Source organism: Dipodomys merriami, unplaced genomic scaffold (assembly GCF_024711535.1).
Source record: "Dipodomys merriami isolate MVZ:Mamm:240054 unplaced genomic scaffold, mDipMer1.0.p SCAF_48, whole genome shotgun sequence".
Taxonomy (NCBI): domain Eukaryota; kingdom Metazoa; phylum Chordata; class Mammalia; order Rodentia; family Heteromyidae; genus Dipodomys; species Dipodomys merriami.
Window position 1 is genome coordinate 12280678 of NW_027206046.1, and position 17014 is coordinate 12297691.

The 17014-nt window shown below is 44.6% G+C and overlaps 1 protein-coding gene across 1 annotated transcript in view; it reads left to right on the forward strand.

The window, feature by feature from the left end:
• Positions 1-17014, forward strand: part of LOC138808850 (probable phospholipid-transporting ATPase IM) — a gene marked incomplete at its 3' end in the record, with an annotated part of 92500 nt that overhangs the window by 1149 nt on the left and 74337 nt on the right. Inside the window, exon 2 of the mRNA XM_069995043.1 lies at positions 14283-14955. The remainder of the gene's footprint in view (positions 1-14282; positions 14956-17014) is intronic.

Below are 17014 nucleotides of genomic sequence, written 5' to 3' on the forward strand. Positions count from 1 at the left end.
ATGCCTTAGACTCATCAACTGGTTTGTTGATAGACACTCCTCTGTGTAACTACTTAAAGATAATTTAACCTGGCCAGTCCTGGGGTTTGAGCCCAGGGCCTGGGCACTGTCCCAGAGCTGCTTTCACTCAAGGCTAGTGCTCTACCACTTGAGCCACAGTGCCATTTCTGGCTTTTTCTGTTTATGTGGTGCTGAGGAATCGAACCCAGGGTTTCATGCATGCTAGGCAAGCACTCTACCACTGAGACACCTTCCCAGCCTAATTTAACTTTTAAAAAAGATGCATCGTTTTCAACACATTGGATTTAATGTCCCTGAGCGCTGTCCCTGAGCTTTTTGGCTCAAGGCTAGTGCTCTACCAGTGAGCTACAACTCCACTTCCAGCTTTTTTGGTGGTTCACTGGAGGTAAGAGTCTCGTGGACTTTTCTGCCCTGGAGCTGAGTTTGAACATGGATCCTCAGATCCCAGTCTCCTGCGTAGTTAGAATTACAAGCGTGAGTCATTAACAAAACCCCACTGAAACCCCTTTGTACAAGATAACAGCAGATACTGGGCTGGGCGATCTGAATGCAGGCGTGCAGCCATTGTTATTTATTCTTACCACTAAGTAACTTAGGAAGACAGCTGGTCCTTACAGTCAGGTAAGTGCCTTACGCATGTGACACAGCCCTAGGACTTTGTATAGTGGGTACCAAGTGCTACTACTTAGTCACAGTGTCATCTCTTCCTGCCAGTCCCAAGGGCTTTCCGTGTCGGTTCTCAGATTTGCTCCTCCTGCCAACCTACCCCTGGCTGCCCGGGCATCACTCATGGCAAATAAAAACTTCAAGGTTGAACAAAAGCACCAGCACCAGGGATGGTCACATCCAGAACCTCGGGGCAACTGGCATGGACTCAGTCCCCAGCACCATTTGAGGAGAAAGAAACGTAAGTGCAGTAGTCTCCACAACCTGCAGACAAGCTAGCTATGGAAGCACAGTAATAGTCAAGGAAAAAAAGAGCAAAACTTACTTGAAGAAAGAAGGAAGAAATACACGAGTGGGAAGAATACGAATTGAGAGGAAGAGAGAAGAGAGGATTAAAAATTAAGTACTCAGCTGGGTACTGGTGGCTCAGGACTATAATCCTAACTACTCAGGAGGCTGAGATCTAAGGGCAGCAGTTCAAAACCTGCCAGGGCAGGAAAGTCTACGAGACTCCTATCTCCAAGCAAGCACCAAGAAGCTGAAAGTGGTGGGTCAAAGTGGTAGAGTGCTAGCCTTGAGCAAAAGAGCTCAGGGGGAGCACCCAGGCCCCAACTTCAAGCCCCAGGACAACGTTTTTTAAAAAACGATTAGGTGCTAGGTGTACTGAGCCACCCAATTCCATCACTCAGTAGCTGAGGCAAAGAGATAAGAAGTTGGGTCCCAGCCTAGACCTTACAGCCAGAACTTGTCTCAAAGAAGAAAACAGCACAGGACAAGGAATTTGATATGAAAAGAAAAAGAGACGAGGGGAGAAAAAAAGATAAATTAGCTGGTTGCAGGTGGCTCATACCTATAATCATAGCTACCGAGGAGGCTGAGATTTGAGGATCATAGTTCAAAGCCCAAGTGTAAAAAGTCCATGAGAGAATCTTTTTTTTTTTTTTTTTTTTTTTTGGGTCCAGTCGTGGGGCCTGAACTCTGGGCCTGGGTGCTGTCCCTCAGCTCTTCAGCTCAAGGCTAGTGCTCTACCACTTGAGCCACAGCGCCACTTCTGGCTTTTTTTCTTTTTGCTTATGTGGTGCTGAGGAATCAAACCCAGGACCTCAAGCATGCAAGGCAAGCGCTCTACCACTGAGCCACCTTCCCAGCCCCCATGAGAGAATCTTAACTCCAATGAACCACCGAAGAGCTGGGAGGGGAGGTAGGGCTCAAATGGTAGAGTACCAGCTTTGGGTAAAAAAGCCAAGTGAGAGCCGGGGGCCCTAAGTTCAAACCCCAGTACACACTACACATTCACACCCACATACACACACAGGATAAATCACATAAAAAGAACAAAAAAGGCGTTAAGGTTTAACTGATTGGTCTGATCAGAAAAGTATAGGAAAACCACCAATCAACAAAAATAGACACCACATAGGAGAGGAAAAGATAGAATTAAAGAAATGTAACATATTGTAAAAAGAAACTACGTTTGGAATCCTGTAGGGTCAGTTATGGGGGCCTCCCCCCACGCCCTGCCCCACCCCGCCAGAACATGCTCTCTGAGCTGTTTGGCTTCCTTTTTTTTTCCCTCTCTCTCTCCCTTTGGACATTCACCTAGCAACAGGAGTGCGAAGTTGGTTTGTGGGCAGAGCCAGCGGGGAAAATCCTGGGCTGCCCTACATCTCTGGGAGGGGTGGGGCAGTTTGTGAGCTTTCTATTGGCTGGTCCTAGGCTGCCTTAATGTCTGATTGGTGGGCCAGGGAAGGCCTCTGGGGACACAGCAACCTGTGCCAAGGCAGAGGTCCTTCTTAACCATCCCTCCTTCCTTCCTCCTGGACTCTGTTGTAGCCAGCTTCCTGATGGATAATCCCCAAGCAGAAACCCTTTCCTGTGACTTGCACCTGCTGCATGCCATCCTCGGCATCCCTGACTCTGAAGCAGGTCTCACTTTTACTCTGCCCAGTCTTAAATCCTCTAATGACATGTCCTCCAGGGCTGGAATGACAGCTGCCTACCACCACGCTCAGCCTTTTGTTTGTTTAGATGGGGGTGGGGGGGCGATTCTCATGGACTTTGTCTGGTCTGGCTGCATGTCAGTCCTCCTGATTTCAGCCTCCAAATAGCTAGGCACTGTGTCTGGTTATGTCCTTTGTTGTTTTTGTGTGTGTGTGTGTGTGTGTGTGTGTGTGTGTGTGTGTGTGTGTGTGTGTGTGTGTGTGTGTGTGTGTGTGTGTGTGTGTGTGTGTGTGTGTGTGTGTGTGTGTGTGTGTGTGTGTGTGTGTGTGTGTGTGTGTGTACACCTTTTAGTTTTAGATTCTGTAGGGAGAACACATAGTATTTGTCTTTCTGAATCTGGCTTGTTTTGCTTAATACAGTGGTTTCTAGTACTACCATCATTTCATGACTAATCCATTATATATAATTGCACTATATAGGAATACATACACACATTCTCACATTTTCTTTATCCATCTGTTGCTGAGCATCTAGGACTGCTCCATATCTCCTTATCTATTGTAAATATTGCTATAAACAATACCTCTTTTTTTTTTTGTCAGTTGTAGGGCTTGTACTTGGGGCCTGGACCCTATCTTTGAGCTCTTTGCTCAAGGTTAGTGATCTACCACTTTGAGCCACACCAGTTTTCTGGTGGTAAATAAGAATCTCACAGTCTTTCCTGTCAGGGCTGGCTTTGAACCATGATCCTCAGCTATCAGCCTCCTGAGTAGCGCTACCAGTGCCCGGCCTAGTTAAGGCCTCTCATATGTGGAAATATGTTCCTTTTGTTCCTAGTGCGTTCAGGGTTTTTATCATGAGAGATGTTGAATTTTGTCAGAGGCGTTTTCTGGATCTATTGAAAGGGCTGTGTGATTTTTATTTATTTTATGCCCTTTATTCTGTTTATATGTTGTATTACATTGATTGATTTGCATGTATTAAACCATCCTTGCATCCCTGGAGTAATTTTGATCATGGTGTTTGATCATGAATTTTGTTTACAAGTGTTTTATTGAGAATTTTTGTGCCTGTACTCACTAAGGAAATTGGTCTATTATCTTTTTTTGTTTGTTTTTGTTAAATATCTGTTTAAGTGGTTGAGGAGTTCTTGTTTCAACTTCGGTAGGTCATATGCATCTGGAAATTTCTTCTGAATTTTCCAGTTTACTAGAATAAAAATCTTTGAAGTACACTCTGAATTTCTACGGCGTTTGTGTTGATTTTCCTTTTCTCACTTCTTATTTATTTGGGTCTTTCTTCATTCTTTTGGTTAGTTTGGCTAAGGGTTTGTTGATCTTGTTTATGCTCCCAAAAATCTACTTTTTGTCTCATTGATTCTTTTTTTTTTTCTTTTCTGTTCAAGACCCAGAACTCAAACTCATTATCTTTATGCTCATTGGCAGGCGCTTTACCACCTGAGCTATGCCTTCAAGCCCTCAGTGATGCTTCATATTACCCTTTTAGTCACCATTTTGTTAATTTTGATCTTGATTATTGTTATTTCCTCCCATTTATCTCTTTAGGGTGTGGCTTGCTCGGATACTTCTCCTGAGTTTACTTACCTGAACTCTGATGTTTGTAATCAAAGCACTCATTGCTCTAAGCTTTCCTCTTAGTGACACCTTTGCTGTTACTCAAAGTTGTTACAAATAAGGGATTTTTTTTTTTTTTTTTTTTTTTTTTTGTCGGTCGTGGGGCTTGAACTCTGGGCCTGGGCGCTGACCCTCAGCTCTTCAGCTCAAGGCCAGCGCTCTACCACTTGAGCTACAGCGCCACTTCCGGTTTTCTGGTGGTTTATTGGAGATAGGAGTCTCACGGTCTTTCTTGCCCGGGCTGGCTTTGAACCACGATCCTCAGACCTCAGCCTCCTGAGTAGCTAGGATTACAGGCGTGAGCCACCAGCGCCCGGCTAAGGGATTTTTCTTTAAAAATACAAATTTCCCTGACACAAAGGTGAACTTTTTGGAGCCGGTGTGTCTATAGTTTCTTAGAATAAGAAGCTCAAAATAATCTCTTAGTTAAAGAGTAGTTTTGGGGTTGGGCTACCTGACCCCTGTCAATCCTTTCTCTTTCCCTTGATTCAGTTACCCTACCATGACACTGTTTAAACAAGCAAGATCTTTTTTTTTTTTCCTTTTTGTAATCAGTCATGGGACTTGAACTCAGGGCCTACATGCTGTCCCTGAGGTTTGTTTTTGCTCAAGGCTAACACTCTGCCACTTTGAGCCATAGTACCACTTCCGGTTTTCTGGTAGGTAGTTGGAGATAAGAGTCTCACACACTTTCTTGCCCGGGCTGGCATTGAACCGGGATCCTCAGCTCTCAGCCTCCAGAGTAGCTAGGATTACAGGTGTGAGACACTAGTGTCTGGCTGGCTGGTTGGCTGGCTGGCTGGCTGGCTTTCTCTCTTTCTCTCTCTCTCTCTCTCTCTTTTGATTGTTTTTCTGGTGCTTTAAAGTCTTTTAAACTTGGCTTCTTTTTTGGGGGGGTCCAGTCATGGGGCCTGAACTCTGGGCCTGGGCGCTGTCCCTCAGCTCTTCAGCTCAAGGCTGGCGCTCTACCACTTGAGCCACAGCGCTACTTCCAGCTTTTTTCTTTTTGCTTATGTGGTGCTGAGGAATCAAACCCAGGGCCTCGTGTATGCAGGGCAAGCGCTCTACCACTGAGCCACCTTCCCAGCCCAAACTTGGCTTCTTCTTGTTAGTTTCACAACACCTCAGCCTGGGTAAACTGTATACTACTTTAAAAAAAAAAAGGTTTATTTTGGTTCACTGTCCTGGCTGAAGGGCACAGGAGCCACAGCAGATGCCTGTGCTGTTCCAAGGGTGTGCCCAGGGCCTTCTGAGCTGCGACCTGCTGCCCACTCTTAAAGCCACCAGGTTGCAATCTTGGGGGCTACACCTTGAGACTTTAATCCTAATCAGCTCCTAAAGTCCTTACTTCTAAGCACCATAGTCATATTATTTCTTCCCTCTTAATACCTCGAAGTGGGTATTAAACTCCTCTTCAAGGAAGATGAATCAAGCCGGGTGGCTCACGCCTGTAATCCTAACTACTCAGGAAGCTGAGATCTGAGGATCACAGTTCAAAGCCAGCCCGGGCAGGAAAGTCTGTGAGACTCTTATCCCCAATAAATCACCAGAAAACCAGAAGTGACACGTAGCTCAAGTGGTAGAATGCTAGCCTTAAGCTGAAGAGCTGAGGGACAGCACCCAAGCCCAGAGTTCAAGCCCCATGACCGACCAAAAAAAAAAAAAGATGAATCATATTCAAGTCCTAGCCTAAACCATTGTTCAGTCTTTCTTCTCCATGTCACTTGGGACTTTTATTTATTCTTTCCTTTGTATAGGTAATGTGTTTGTGGTTAAGAACTTTCTGGTTTATTGCATTACTACTTTAAACGTATATCATCTATTCTTTTTTTGGTGTGTGTGTGCTGGTCCTTGGATTTGAACTCAGACCTGGGTGCTATCCCTGTGCTTCTTTTGCTCAAGGCTAATGCTCTACCACTTGAGCTACAGTGCCACTTCTAGCTTTTTCTAAGTAGTTTGTTAGAGATAAAGAGTCTCATGGGCTTTCCTACTAGGGCTGGCTTGCAACGTCAATCCTTAGATCTCAGCCTCTGAGTAAGTAGGATTAAAAAGGCGTGAGCCACCAGTGCCTGGCATATTATCCGTTCTAATATGTAGGGTTTTCAGTTACTTTTGCAAGAACTCCTTTCCCTTGAGTCAGTTTAATACAAAATTTCTTAAGTTTAAATTTCCAGGTAGCATAGCCCTTTGTTATTTCCTTCCTTCCTTCCTTCCTTCCTTCCTTCCTTCCTTCCTTCCTTCCTTCCTTCCTTCCTTCCTTCCTTCCTTCCTTCTTTCCTTCTGATCTTGAGGCTTGAACTCAGGTCTTTGGTGCTGTCCTTTAGCTTTTTTTCTCTTTTTGCTCAAGGCTGGTGCTTTTCCACTGGAGTCATAGCTCTACTTCCAGCTTTTGGGGTTAACTGGAGAGATGAGTCTCTCAGACTTTTCCTGTCCAGGCTGGGTTTGAATTGTAATCCTCAGATCTTGCCTTCTGAGTAACTAGGATTATAGGTGTGAGCCATCAGCACCCAGCTTTCTTTTTCTTTTTTATTCCTTCCTTCCTTCCTTCCTTCCTTCCTTCCTTCCTTCCTTCCTTCCTTCCTTCCTTCCTTCCTTCCTTCCTCTCTCCCTCTCTCCTTCCCTCCCTCTCTCCCTCCCCCCTCTCTCTCTTTCTTTCTCTCTTTCTCTCTTTCTTTCTTTTGTCATGGGGCTTGAACTCTGGGTTTGGACGCTGTCTCTCAGCTCTTCAGCTCAAGGAGAGCACTCTATCACTTGAGCTACAGCGCCACTTCTGGTTTTCTGGTGGTTTATTGGAGATAAGAGTTTCATGGACTTTCCTGCTTGGGCTGGCTTTGAACCGCGATCCTCAGATCTCAGCCTCCTGAGTAGTTAGGATTACAGGTGTGAGCCACAGGTGCCCAGCTTCTTATTTCTTTACCTTACACTGACTCCCTTTTCTTCTTTTTTTCTTGTGTTTTGTATTAGAATTTCATTCCAATCAACTAGATTATCATTACAATCACCTCTTTTTTTGAGCTCATTATTATTATTTGTTGCTATAATTCTAAGCAGCTCCTTTTTATAGCTGTCTCCTTATCTATCACCTGAGTGATCTGGGTTCCAGACAGGAATTTGGTTTCAGCACGCGCAGCAGTCTCACATGCCTCTGCTTCATTGCAATATTAGCGTCATACCCAGAAAAACAAGTCTGGACCTGATTTCAAAAGGAGTCAGTGGTCAGCGGTCTAGGATCATGTCCAACATCAATAACAAAACGAAAGCTGTTTTTCTGTCTTTTGGCTTGGAACTCACTCTCTCATGGCTACTATGTTTTATGCATATGATATATCCCAGCAAATAGGTTCTTGGCAGATATGGTTAATTGATCTCTCAAGTGGAACCTACACTTGTGTCAGAATTGTTTATCATATAGTACTCTAAACTGCCATCACTAAATTACAGAAAAATTGACCTGTGAAATATTTATGTTTATCATCTGGGGTTGGGCAATGAAGTTACTTGGAAATTTTCAAAAATTTTATGGTATATTTCTTATTTTTGCAATGCTAGAAATAAAATTTACATTCCATCATGCTAGGCAAAGGGTTCTGTCATTGAGCTACATCCCATACCCCTATATTGTCATTCTATCTGTCTGTCTTTTGTGCTGATACTAGGGATTGAACTCAAGGACTCATGTTCTCACTTGGCTTTTTCTGCTCGAGGCTGGTGCTCTACCACTTGAGCCATGCCTCCCCTTCTGGCTTTTTGCTGATTAGTTTGAAGTAAGAGTCAATTGACTCTTATTTCTGCCTATGCTGGCTTTGAACCATGATCCTCAGATTTCAGCTTCCTGAGTAGCTAAGATTACAGACCTGATCCACTAGTCCCCTGCTTTATTATGATCTTTTTGAGATACATATTAAAGCATTTTTGGAGTAAATAATGTTGAAATATTTGAGAGCTACTTGTAGAAATTATTACTCCTCCTAAATACTTCAATATGGATTAGTTAAAAGACGAGTATTTTCTAATGACAGTAGAGTTATAATACTTGGGAAATTCACGATTATTATGTCTGTTTTTTAACATACTTAATAGATTATTATCCAAGTCCTTCATCACATTTTGCCCATAATTTTAATACTGTTTGTCTTAGTCTGTGCAGCTCTAGCGGAACGCCCAAGACTGTGTAGTCTTAAAGAACCGAAGCTTATTTTCTCACAGTTCTGAAGGCTAGGGTGGTCAGGATCAAAGTGCTCACAAGTTGGTTTGTTTGGTAGGTTGCAACTTACAGAGCGGAGGGATGCTATGTCCTCATTGGGTGGAAGGCAGAGAATAAAGTAGCTAAGTACCTCAAAGCCTCTTTTATTTATTTATTTATTTATTTATTTATTTATAAATTTAATTAATTTTTTTGTGAACATACTGTACAGAGGGGTTACAATTACATGGGCAAGATAATGAGTACATTTCTTATCAAGCATTGCAGCCTCCTCCTTTGTTTACCCTTCACATCCCTTCCCAGCCTCCCCTGTCCCCCCACCAAAGTTGTAAAGTTCATTTTCTACATGACAACTTGTACTTCTCATTGTTGCAACGGGTCCACCTGTATCCTTAAACGACTTGTTTTTCCCCATCTCCTCCACAAATTATACCGACATCAAATATAGTGAAAGCAGGAGTTATACTGTGGGGGAGGGACATACAAAGCAACAAAGAGATCATCTTATAAATACATTAGAAACAAATGCATGAAAGAAAAAAAACATTTACATACACATCTAAGGGTTCATTTTCCTAACATCACATTATCTGACTTTTTCTGCTTGACTCATACATATACTAGATATTGCAAATAAGGGAAACCATGGGACCTATGTTTGCAAAGCCTCTTTTTTAAAATTTTTTTTTGGGGGGTCCTGTCGTGGGGCCTGAACTCTGGGCCTGGGCGCTGTCCCTCAGCTCTTCAGCTCAAGGCCAGTGCTCTACCACTTGAGCCACAGCGCCACTTCTGGCTTTTTTCTTTTGCTTATGTGGTGTTGAGGAATCGAACCCAGGACCTCATGAATGCAAGGCAAGCACTCTACCACTGAGCCACCTTCCCAGCCCCAAAGCCTCTTTTTTAAAAGAAATCAATTTGTTGTTATTATAGAGGTGATGCACAGAGGGGTTACAGCGACGTGAGTCAGGTCATGAGTACGTTTCCTTCTGTACAGGGTCATCTGTTCCCACAGTCTCTCCCGTTCCCTCCCTCCCGTCTCCACCCACGTTATCACATTGATAGGCCCAGTGAGCTCCACGGCAGCACCTTTTCACCCTTTTCCCTCAAGTTTTATGCCCTCCTCCCACCCTCCCAAAGATACGCAGTGAATACACCATACGAAAGGTAAAGAAGACAGAATCTCCAAAAACTAAGATCTACAAAAAAGTCTTTTGTTCCCATATCTCAGAGTTTGTTCAGTATGTCTATTACTTTAGATAAATATGAAGAGGCACTTTGGCATTGCACCTTTGTGATTCTTTCCTAAGAGTATCCTCTTTTGGTCACACTGTGTGTATCTAGAATACTGTATAATGTATCATATCCCAGTGCGTTTTACATCTAACTTCCACATATCAGAGAGAACATGCACCATTTGTCTCTGAGCTTAGCTTACCTCACTTAACGTGATTTGTTCTAGTTCCATCCATTTCCCTGCAAATGACATTATTTTTTTTCTTTCTAATGGCTGTGTAAAATTCCACTGTGTATAGGTACCACCTGTTTTGGATCCACTCATTTATTGTGGGGCAACTGGGCTGTTTCCCTATCTTGACTATTGTGAAGACTGCAGCAATGAACATGGGTGTGCAGGTGTCTTGATCATATCCTGGCTCAAGATGTTCTGTGTGGGTGCCCAGGAGTGGTATGGCTGGGTTGTAGGGAAGGTCTATGACAAAAACCTTTTATCAGGATCTTTATCCAGTTCTTGAGGAAGGGGTCTTTGTGACTGATTCATCTTTGAAAGTCTCCACATCTAGGCACAGTCTCATTAATAACATCTAAATTGCGGAGGGGAAATGTTCAAATCACAAGCTATATCTTTTTTTCCCCCTTCTTTCAGTTGTGGGGCTTGAACTCTGGGCCTGGGCGCTGTTTCTCAGCTCTTCAGCTCAAGGCGAGCACTCTACCACTTGAGCCACAGCACCACTTCCAGTTTTCTGGTGGTTTATTGGAGATAGGAGTCTTACAGATTTTCCTGCCTGGGTTGGCTTTGAACTGCAATCCTCAGATCTCAGCCACCGGTGTCCGGCACAAGTTATGTCTTTTATAGCATTATGATCCAAGCCAAAGCTGGGTGCTGGTGGCTCACGCCTGTTATCTTAGCTACTCAGGAAGCTGAGATCTGAAGGTTATGATTCAAAGCCAGCCCGGGCAGGAAAGTCCATGAGATTCTTCTCTCCAATAAACCACTAGAAAGCCGGAAGTGGCACCGTGGCTCAAGCGGTACAGCGCTTGCCTAGAGCTGAGGAATAGTGTCCAAGCCCAGAGTTCAAACCCCACAACTGACAGAAAACAAAAAACAACCAAGCCAAGGGTCAGTGGCTCACAACTGTAATCCTAGCTAGTCTGGAGGTTCAGATCTGAGGATCTTGGTTAAAAGCCAGCCTGGGCAGGAAAATCCCCCAGACTCTTATCTCCAATTAACCACCAAAAAATCCAGAAGTGGAACTGTGGCTCAAGTGGTAGAATGATAGCTGGGAGTGAAAAAGCCCTTAGCTCAAGCCTCAGGACCAGCATACACACAAAATCCCAAAATTCATGAGGATCACGTGTTGCATTTAATCATCTGCCTTTCGTCTCCTTAATAAAGAGAAGTTCTGCAGTCATCTGTGTGTTTGGGCAGTTCCTTCATGACATTAATATTTTTTCTGTCTAGGCCAGTGACGTGTTTGTCAATTTAGGTTTGATTATAGTTGTGATTATTAGTGTTGGGCCTGATTTTCTTTCACATGTTTCTGACGATTTTGGTGGAATACAAGTATTATTGTTTTTATGCACACAAAGCCTTAAATTTTAAGTGATCTCCTAATGACTAGAACACTGTTTTCTATTCTTGGCATACCTAAATGTACCTACTATGGTGGGGAAGTGGGAAGGGAAAGGTAAGTCTAGCTAAGTCAATTAAGGTAGGGGGAATAATTAACATCTTCATCCGCATTTCTGAACATGTCCACTAGATGGCAGAAGCACGCCAAGAATATAATTTCCTTCTGTATTTGCTCTGGATGGTCTCCCTTCCAAGGCAGAAATCTTTTCAATGGACTTATCCATCAAGTAATGCCAATTTAACCTTTAATTTTTGTTGTTGTTCCAGTCCTGTGGCTCAAACACAGGGATTGGGCGCTGTCTCTGAGCTTTTTTGCTCAAGACTGGCACTCTACCATTTGAGCCACAGTTATATTTCCAGCTGTTTTGGTGTTTAATGAGAGATTAAAGAGTCTCCTGACTTTCCTGCCCAGGCTGGCTTTGAACCTGTATGCTTAGATCTCAGCCTCTAGAGTAGCTAGGATTACACTCAACAATACAGAGATGATTTTTTAAAAAAATTTGGTCAGTTTTGGGGCTTGAACTCAGGGCCTGGGCACTGTCCCTGAGCTCTTTTGCTCAAGATTAGAGCTGTGGCTCAAAGTGATTAGAGATAAGAGTCTCACAGGGACTTTCCTGCCTGGGCTGACTTTGAACTGCCATCCTTAGAGCCCAGCCTCCTAACTAGCTAGGATCACAGGTATGAGCCACTGGTGCCCACTTTTTTTTTTTTTTTTGTTCTTTGCTAACCAACAAGTTGAAGTCAGCTTTTTGGACACAGATACTGCGGTGGTGTTTGGACCTCCTGATTGTGTTGGTTACTGTGATGCCCTCTCGTGCTAGAGTTTAAATAAAGGGGACCATCCATTCCCCCACTCAGCCCAAGATTTATAGGACTTTGTCTGGCACATGGGGTAGCGTTGACTGGTACTTAGAACATCGTGTAATTTTTCAGATTTGTGAAGGACTTCAAAGCTCACAACTCTCTAGATCTTGCTATAGTGGGTAAACTAAAGGAAAGAATGCTCTGTAGAAACCACGCATTATTGGCCTATCACAAATCCAGTGGATGGGCCTAAAAAGTAATGAGGAAGCCGGGCACCGGTGGCATACGCCTGTCATCCTAGCTACTCAGGAGGCTGAGATCTGAGGATCATGGTTCAAAGCCAGCCCGGGCACGAAAGTCCATGAGACTCTAATCTCCAATAAACCCCTGGAAAACAGAAGTGGTGCGCTGTGGCTCAAGTGGTAGAGTGCTCACCTTGAGTTGAAGAGCTCAGGGACAGCGCCCAGGCCCGGAGTTCAAGCCCCATGACCTACAAAAAATTTTTTAAAAATATAATAATAATGAGGAAAAAAAACAAAGGTCAGCAAGTCCATCACCCATACAAGGACCAATCCAAGTTCAAAGTGAAAAATGTGGCTTCCACATGGCTGTGGAAAGCCCATCCTTCTCTGTGATCAGAATGTTGTGTCCTAATTGTTCCTTTTCCCCAGTGACATTCAAAAGGTAAGTAGGAAGAAATTCACTCCCCCCCCCCCCCGCCTCCTCCCTCCTCCTCCCTCCTCCCTCCTCCTCCTCCTCCTCCCTCTTCCTCCTCTTCCTCCTCCTCCTCCTCCTCATTGTTGTCTTCTTCGTCGTCGTCGTCGTCTTCTTTCTTCCTTCTTCTTCTTCCTCCTCCTCCTCCTCCTCCCCCATATCGGGGACCGAGGCTTTGTGGCATGGCATTATGGACACAGAAAAGACTGCACTGATAGGTAATCAGGACCCTGGAGTCCTGGGTACCAAGCCTGACACCACTGGAGGAGTTAGCTGGGTCTCAGTTTACCTCTTATGTAAAATGGGAGTTATAATAATGGTAGGTATACCTCATCAAGATGTATCAAACAAAACTAGATATGCCTAGTATTTAAACATGCAATGAGTATTTTTTTTGGTATGTGTGTGCACGCATGTGTACACACACACAGAGTGTTTTGCCGGCTAAAGTCCTGTGTTCCTCTTTCTCCCTGTTTAGAAAAAAAATTATCTTTAAATAGCTGCACAAAGGATTTCAATTTGATCTGTCTGTCCATGTGTATAAAGCAGGGTTGACAAGTGTCACCCCTTCCATCCTTCCCAGGATTCCTTCTAGCTCATCCCTACCCACCCCCTCAAGTTCCCCAGGTCCATTTTCTCCTGTGCACATTGTGTATTCGCCTGTGCTTCTGTCTCCACCCATCTTCCCCATCCCATAGTTCCCACCCTCAGATGACACGTGTGTGTGTGTGTGTGTGTGTGTGTGTGTGTGTGTGTGTGTGTGTGTTATTCTGAACAACTTCATTCCTCTATTATATTCCCTCAACTTCCCTCATACTTTTTTTCTTCGGTGCCAGTCCTGGGGCTCGAACTCAGGGCCTGGGCACTGTCCCTGAGCCCTTTTCCTCAAGGCTATGCTGGAGCCACAGCTCCTCTTCCAGCTTTTTGTGGTTCCTTGGAAATCAGAGCCTCAGGGACTTTTCTTGCCTGGACTGGTTTTCAACAGCGATCCCTAGATCTCAACCTCCTGAGTAGCTGGGATTATAGGCATGAGCCACCAGCTCTGAGCTCAGTACTACTACTTAAAAAAAAACACCTAATTGTGATACACTAGAAATATACATTATGGTTTATCACTGGCTTAGACTATTTTTTCTCTGGGGGCTGTATGGAATGAAAATAGACCTCATTATAGAGGTGCAGAAATTCAATGGATGGTTATGTGTAGAGATCCTAGACCTCAACTACCAGGGTTAAAGTCCCAGGTGTGTTAGATAGCTGTTGGATATCTTGTCACATGCCCCCTACAGTTGGGGACCACTGTCACTTCAACACTGGCTGTTTCTTAGAATTTCCTTTGGCATTTGTATGCATTCAGTAGTGTACCCCCAGGCTCATGGCCACCCAGCACTTCAGAGTGTGTAAACATTTTTTTTTTTCTGTTTTGCAGATGGCAACCAGGTTGTACTAGATCAGGATGGGCCCTAAATCCAATGACTGGTGGCCTTCCAAAGAAGTCATGTGATGGCACTGAGGAGATGCTCAGGGAGAGGTGTCCAGTGAGGACAAAGGGAGAGATGCATCCGCAGAGCAGACAGATGTCGAGAACTATGAAAAACGAACCGAAGTCAATAATGACAGGTCTGGAGCACGTTCTTACCCAGAACCTCCTGAGTGAACCCACTTCGCCAGCAGTGGGTTGATTTTTGGACTTCTGGCCTTCCAAACTCAGAGGATCAACGTGTGCTGTTTTCAACCGACCCAGTGTGGTACTTGGCTCTGGCTGTCCTGAAGAAATAACGAGAGTATGGTCGGTATGAGTCTGACTCTTCAGGTGAACAGCTTGCACTTGAACGTGAGCTTGGACACTCTGCCTAGGATCACAGAAGGGGAAAGTGTTTTCCCATCTGTGGACTTGTCGGATGCACGGAAAAGGGTCATGGGAGGACGAGAAGAAGTTCTGAAAAGCTGGAAATGGCAGCCTGCTAGGGAGAAAAAAAAATGGAGCTGGATAAGGGCGTGTTCAAGGAGCTTGCGTGTCTGGCTGCCCCTGTGTCTTGAAGGTTCTAAAATGGCAAGAAACGATCCAGACCGGACCCATTGTTCCTCTCCTCCCTTTTCTGGTAAGTGCTTGTATTTCTGGAAGAACTTAGGATGTCAATCTATAAAGAGTAGAGGCCAGACAACTCTCCTGGGTACTTACGATGTGTGAGGAAGGCACTGTACTGCCCTGGGAGCCCGCGATGCATCTTTCATTTGGGGAGGGAGGGGGGGAATGTTTTTCTGTCTCTGGTGCCAATAGTCCATTGTGGGACTGAGTTCTGGCTGCGGGGGGGGGGGGGGGGGGGAGCGTTCATTTGGAAGTGAGCTCTGAGAATTGACAGCCATAGAGAGGGAGGCCGCTTGTCTGGCTTGGGGTTAAAGCTGTCTGGTTGAAAGCTGGGTCATCTAATGTTAGAACACATGGTGCAGAAATGCATGCGAGTGGGCAAGTTAAATGAGAATTACCTTGTTTGGGGGAGCGGGGTTACGCAGAAACACTAGGTGACATAACGGCTTATGTCTGAGCCTCGGACAAAGAGACGGGATTATGATCAGGAGCTGGTCCACGGGGATGAATTTAACATCCAGGGATTTGGTAGGCCTGTCTGTCGGTCTGTCTATCCCTATCCAATTTATCTACCTACCCATTTGTTATCTAACTACCTATTATCTATTGACCTACCTGTGTATCTATGCACACATATATGTCTACACACAGACATGTCTACATACACATATCATTACCAATTTGGAGCTAGAGGTATGGTGCAAGTGGTAGAATGTCTGCCTAGCAGGTATAAGACCTGAGTACTGCAAAACGAAATTAAAATCCTATCCGCTTAATTTTAATGTAGTACTACATTTCTGCTACTTTAAGTTGCTTTTTTTTTTTGGGGGGGGGGGTCCAGTCGTGGGGCCTGAACTCTGGGCCTGGGCGCTGTCCCTCAGCTCTTCAGCTCAAGGCTAGCGCTCTACCACTTGAGCCATAGCACCACTTCCGGCTTTTTTCTTTTTGCTTATGTGGTGCTGAGGAATCGAACCCAGGGCCTCGAGCATGCAAGGCAAGCGCTCTACCACTGAGCCACCTTCCCAGCCCCTGTATATTCTTTTTTAAGTCTAGGTCCCTATCTGTAGCTTACAAGTGTCTCGGGCTTGTACTTTGTCATTCTCCTTTTGTGAGTTAGATGAGTCACAAGTAACAATCAACTCAAAATCCTCTTTGGAGGATGGGAAATCCCACAGAAGGCATAATGGTGCCCACAGTGGGCTTGGTTATTTTGTTGTTGTTGTTGATGTTGTTGGTCAATGTAAGGAAAGCTACTGTCTTTCATAGAAGGTCAGTTCCCCACAGGAAGTGACCCGTAGGGATTTGGGGGTGGTGCATTGACTTAAGCTGTTCTCATGGTGAACTTCAGCCCAGCCCCTCATGGAAAAGTGGCAGAGAAGACATGAGTCACAAAAGATCTGAAAGCCGTATTTTCCTTTTTTTTTAAAAGACACTCAAGACCATGAGAACGTGCGTGTTTCTGCAGTTGTGGCGGGCCTTTCTGAATGGGGAGATTGAGTTGGTTTCAGGCAGGAAAAGAGAAAAGGGCATGATGGCGTAGGAGTGTGATTCAAGTAAGAAGGTGGGGGGGGGTGAGTGGAGAAGGAATAAGGTGGTGAAAAGCAATTTCCTAGGGTTCTGGAAGGAACATTCTCTCTCTCTCTCTCTCTCTCTCTCTCTCTCTCTCTCTCTCTCTCTCTCTCTCTCTCTCTCTCTCTCTCTATTTTATGGTATACTGAAATAACTAGTAAAGGTAGCTTCCTTCTGGTCTTTTAATTTTTAAAAAAATCTTTTTGGTGTTGGTGCTGAGTCTTGAACTCAAGGCCCGGATGCTTCCCTTAGCTTAACTCAAGGGTAGAGCTCTGCCACTTGAGCCACAGCTCCACTTCCGACTTTTGGGTAGTGCATTGGAACTAAGAGTCTCATGGACTTTTCCTGTATGGGCTGGCTTTGAACCACAGGAGCTGGCTTGAAACTGTGAACCTCAGGTCTGAGCCTCTGGAGTAGCTAGGATTCCAGGCTTTGTTTTAAACATGTTAAAAGAGATTGGGGCCTCTTCTCAGCCTGCAAAAAAAGAATATTATCAGTCTTGT